The following is a 6,000-nucleotide window of genomic DNA, read 5'->3' as shown; positions in this document are numbered from 1 at the left end:
GCTCCCAGCTCACGTCCCCACTTTCACTGTCTGCTGCTCTCAGCTTACGTCCCCACTTTCACTGCCTGCCGATGCCAGTTCCTATATCCAGTGCCAGATTAAGGTCCACATGGGCCTGGAGCTGAAAATTATAAAGGGCCTATTATGTGCTGCCCAGGGGCTGTGGCCAGCACTGTGGACGGGTGACTACTTTTCTGAGTGTGTAGTCCACAGCTTGGAGGGTACAGCTATCGCGTACCTCAAATCTCTACCACCTCAATCTCTATCCCGTCTCGGCTTATACTGTATGATGTATGCACCACTTGTTCTATTAAGATTGGATGGTCCTGGCTGGGATTTAAGACATCCGCAATTCACTTTCTATTTATATAACTTCAAAAGGTAAAACAGAATACCTAATCTATGCACATACAGCCTAATGATGTGCGGTGAGGTAAATTGCTGGGAAGTGCCCCCAAATCACATTATTCCACATTGTATTGCCCACAAACCACATTATGCTGCATTATAGTACCACAATACACATAACGCCATATCTTAGTGCCCCTGACAAACATTAAGCCACATTGTATGACCCCAATACACCTTATCCCACATCATAGTGCCCCAATTCACATTATGCCACATCATAGTGCCCCAATACACATTATGCCACATCTTAGTGCCCCAATACACATTATGCCACATCTTAGTGCCCCAATACACATTAAGCCACATTGTATTGTCCCTGATACAACTATGCCATATCATAGTGCCCCGATATACATTATACCACATTGTATTGCATTGTAGAACCCCTACCCACACACAGCTGTTGTAGAACTGCTTGTCACAACAGTTTTGCAGGGCTTTGACTGAAATGCCAGTATGTGGCACACATCTCAGCCCAGAGGGTACCACACTCCTCACAGATATTTACGTCCAAGACAGGCCCAAGCCATTCCCCTGATCTATGGAGCAGCTCTTACACTGGCAGATGCTGTTTCTCTGCTAAGTGAAATAAGCAGGATAACCCGAGAATGTTCACCACTGGGAAGCAAGTGAGGAGCAGAAAGGGGAGGAACAAATGAGTTCTGTATGGGCTGCTTCACAGAGTCCAGGGCAATCGATGGGGGATTCAAGAGTCTCACATCCCTAGTGAATATGGCAGAGTTAGGCAACTATTGCTCCACCTGGCTTGCCCCGCCATGTCAGTGGGGTCTATAGGGAGTTTCCCTGCCAGCACAGCACCTCCATTCCAATCAGCGACCCACCAGCACTTGTGTCTTGCGATGACTGATGGGGGGGGGGGGGGGGAGAGGAAGCTGGGAGGCGTCAAAGCAGGGCTAAAGCTTGGTGGAGACAGCTGAGCCAAGGTGCAGTGAATCGTCGGTGAATGGATTGAGACTGACACAGCCAGATCTCATAGGCTGCAGTGAGTCCTACGGGACTCACTGCAGCCTATAAGTTGAAAAACCAAGTTACTACCCGCAGAGTCTGCTGATTAAAATATGCAGCATGCCTATATTCTATGTGCGACTGTGGCTGTTGCTGCTTACAAAATGCTATGTTACAGTGTTTAGTAGATACAGCAGTAGTCGTACACAGAATATAGGCATACTGTAGATCATTTTAGTTAGCAGAGTCTGCCTGTGCGTCTTACTTTCATAGCAATGTGAATAAGACACATTTGACCACCCCATATGCCCCTCAGACCAGCAGACATATGCCCCCTCAGATCCCCCTACATATGCCCCTCAGACCACCAGGCATATGCCACATCAATGCCCCTCTAAATACCTTTAATACCCACAACAGCTTTGTAGTATGTGATTAGGGAAATGTTAGGGTAAGGAGTGCAGCACAGCTGATACTGACCGTATTGTAGAACTCTACTATAGAGGTGACAATTTTGTAGTTGTCCTTGCTCCAGTCCACCCCTGAGCTGCCTTTCTGGAGCTGTTCCAATGTCCTCAAATATGTCAGGCGTCTTGAGCTTGTGCCCTGGGAGAGGGGGAAAAGCCAGGGGCAGACACATCCCTGTGCTGCACATAAAACCAGGTCAGCACTTATTTCATCACCAATACAGTATCTTATTACTATAAGGCAGAGGTTCCCAAACTGTGTGCCGTGGCTCCCTGGGGTGCCTCGGGACACTTGCAGGGGTGCCCTGGGTTGGTGGTCCAGGACCAATTCAAATTATTCATGGTCAATATAATAGGCAAACCCAGTGCTGGTGGCTGCCAGTCATAAAATATGTGGCCAAACAGAAGCAAATCTTGTCCCTCATCACACAACTGACCCTAAGGATGACATATAAACGCGATCTACTTAATGTAATATTTCTTTCAAAATTTCTCAATAAGAAATTTTTGACCAAGGGGTGCCGTGAAAAAATGTCTGATATTTTAGGGCCCCGTGATTAAAAAAAGTTTGGAAACCACTGCTATAAGGTAACTGTGCTGCTGCTCAGTGACTGTGCTGCTGGTGATCCTCCAGGCCCCATCAAACATCACTGTGGTCCCGGCTCTGCTGGATTTATACACTGGCAGTGATGGTGACCGGGTGAGAGGCAGCGGCAGGGTGCGAGTCTCCTCCTCAGGGATTGTTGCTGCTGCCACCCATTATGCCGGGTTATGAGAGATGGCGGGTACCCCACTCTGCCAGCTACATTGAGCGGGAGTTCTAATACCTTCCTCTTCTTTGAATGGTATGCTGCCCGACTCCTGGGGGCCGGGTTGCAGCCGGCACCCAGACCTTCTCTCCAGGCAAGTGAAGGCGCAGGGTGCAAACTGGCACTCTCAAATGGGGCAGGGAGCTAAAATATACTACCCTTAGCTGTGGGTAGCATTGCCAGTGCCCCACCTGGCAGCCGGGGAACCTTCACGAATGGAGTTCAGTTTCCTATGCAAATCATGTGGTGGGGGCGTCACCTCGTTGACAACGCAGGATGTGGAGGAGGAGCCAAATATGGACTTCCACTGCACCGCCGCTCTGTGTGATATTTGGTGGTTGGGCTGCGGGCGGCTTGGTTTAAAGTGTGCATTGCTGACCTTACTTAGCCACAGGTAGGTAGGCAGGCTGGGCTATAGCACAGGAAAAACTATTTTCCTGTCTACTACGGCAACCCAGCAGAACAGATGCTGTGGGCCTATTTTGATGGGGTGGCCTGGAGCTGCAGCTCCACCCGCCCCATTGTTAATCCGGCTCTGCCTATCCCCACTTTAGCCATTCCCAGCTCTTGTCCCCACTTTCACTGCCTGCAGTTCCCAGCTCACGTCCCCACTTTTAAAACCTGCTGCTGCCAGCTCACATCCCCACTTTCACTGCCTGCTGCTCCCGGCTCACATCCTCACTTTCACTGCCTGCCGCTCCCGCATCATGTCCCCAATTTCACTATATGCCATTGCCAGCTCACGTCCCCACTTTTAATACCTGCTGCTGCCAGCTCATGTCCCCACTTCAGTGGCAAATGCAGGGTTTGTAAGAGGGGGTTTCCTGACCTCCCAATGTGCATGTAGCTGTCACTACTATGCCCCTGCATAATAGTACTAATAATACAGGTACAAACATGACAGGTGGCATCTATGGGGAACATTGGTGGCAGTGTGGTTGACGTCCTCGACTGCCATCTTCCTTCAGATGGAGCCTCTGTCACCTACCATTCACAGAGCAACAGTCTGGTCTGGGAGAGTGGGGAGCCATGCAAGCGTGCTTAGTAGCGAACACATTCCATTCATCACAGCTTAGGGAGAGATGGAGACACCAGTCTGTTGGGTGAATAGGGGAAGAAGTTTACGGGAAGGGGGGGGGGCTCCTCCAGGAGACTTGCCTGCCCTTCTGGGGGGCTGGGAGTGCCACCTTATTTTCAGGAGCCTAAAACATGGATGGATGAAGTGCACTCACAAGGCTAGTTTTTTAAATGCAAAAGAAGTCACCTGTATTTATTTTGTATAGTCGACATTTCAGCCATAAGCATTGGCCTTTATCAAGACATTTTCAACATGGCTCCAGTATAACCACCACTTGAAACGTCGCCTATACAAAATAAATACATGTGACTTTTTTTGTATGTAAAAAACTAGCCTGGTGAGTGCACTTCAACCATCCATGTTTTATATAGATAGATAGATAGATATATTATAATATATATATTAGTTGCAAATGCATTTACATGGTGGTGATGCTGACCCTGGGCCCAAACACCTACTTTTACTTACTTAACACTTTGGGACTTGGATTCTGCAGCAGGACTTCAGCTGTTCGATTGAGCCAAACACCTTTCATAATTAAGCCCCGCCCCCACCACATTTTGCCGTGATTCGTGGGCCTTTAGAGGGGGGTGTGGAGCCAACTGGATTATATGGAAACAGCATAGCATTGCATTGCCTCTGCTATCTCCTCAGAGACCCACGAATCGCGGCAAAATGCTGCGGGTGGAGGTGCTACAATCAGGGGCCGAGGGGCCGTGGTCCCAAAAAACAAAATTAAACATATGTGGTCCATCGGAGAGGAGGGGGGGGGGGTTATGAGTGCTCCCACACGTCAGCTGCAGCGTGTCAAACCAGTGGAGCCGGTAACGCTGCCCAGTCTCCCCACCTGCCACTGCTTGCCTTTCAGTATTCAGTGTGCTGGAGGAGAGTGAACAGTCACTTGCAATTTCAGAAACACGGAGCTCCTCCGGTCTGCGGGCTGCTGACAGGCACTGGCTGTTAAAGAACGAGTGACTCACTTCTGGGGGCGGGGCCACATGTATCAATCGGTCCCGCAGTACCGCCAGCCTTCCAGGGAAGTTCCCAGTGACTATGATGGCCAATTATCCGTCCCTGGGTCATACTTGCTGACTTTTAGGCTGCTCTATCCGGGAGAGAGCAGCCAGGTCGGCTCAGCAGGGGGGCGGACAGTGACGTAACGTACAGAGGGGGGCGGGCCAGGGGCGTGGCAGAGGCAGAACGGGGGCATGGCTACGGGATCGTGTCATGTAAGCCACGCCCCCGCTGTGTAATGCCGCTATTACCGGCATTATACAGCAGGGGGTGTTGCTATGATGACGTAATTCAGTGAGAATTACATAATCGCCTGCCCGGACCACCGACTTTACTCGCTAAGTGGGCGGCCGGGCAGGGGTGACCACTGAAATCAGGAGACTTGCCTGCTCTTCCGGGGGACAGGGAGGGTCACCCGATTTTCGGGAGCTTCCCGGCCATTTCGGGAGAGTAGGCAAGTATTCCCTGGGTGTATTCCAAATATAGACTGCAGACTGCCCCCCACCACACACACTCACACACGCGCGTACGTGCACTTGGACTGCAGAATCAGAATAGACACACAGACACTCAAATTGCAGAATCCCCCCCCACCACACACACACACACACACACACACACACACACACACACTTGGACTGCAGAATAGACACACAGACACTCAGATTGCAGAACCCCCACACCACACACACACACACACACACACACACACACACACACACACACACACACACACACACACACACACACACACACTTGGACTGCAGAATAGACACACAGACACTCAGATTGCAGAATCCCCCCCACCTCACACACACACACACACACACACACACACACACACACACACACACACACTCTTGGACTGCAGAATATACACACAGACACTCAGATTGCAGTCCTACTGAAAATGTTTAATTTTGAATTTTTATTTTCCCATAAATCTCATTATACAGTTAACCTATTAATAAAATAATTGTGATTACCTAAACATATCATGATTTCAACGCACGTCGCATCCAATGACAGCTGTCATTTAGTTGATAAAACTTACTGTCACAATAGTGTCCTTGTTTTTTGTCCTTATTTAGTATTTGCTTCATATCATTTGTACTTGTATATAAAAGTTGCAGGATGTCAGATGGATGAAATACATAAAGCCAAATCTGTGTAATTGTTGTTTTTTAATGCTTTTTTTTATCATTCTGATTGGTCTTTGCTGGTCAGTGGAGGCCCAGATTCAATGGGATGATTC

Source organism: Pseudophryne corroboree, chromosome 1 (genome assembly GCF_028390025.1).
Source record: "Pseudophryne corroboree isolate aPseCor3 chromosome 1, aPseCor3.hap2, whole genome shotgun sequence".
Lineage (NCBI taxonomy): Eukaryota > Metazoa > Chordata > Amphibia > Anura > Myobatrachidae > Pseudophryne > Pseudophryne corroboree.
Note: the sequence above shows the minus strand (reverse complement) of the source record.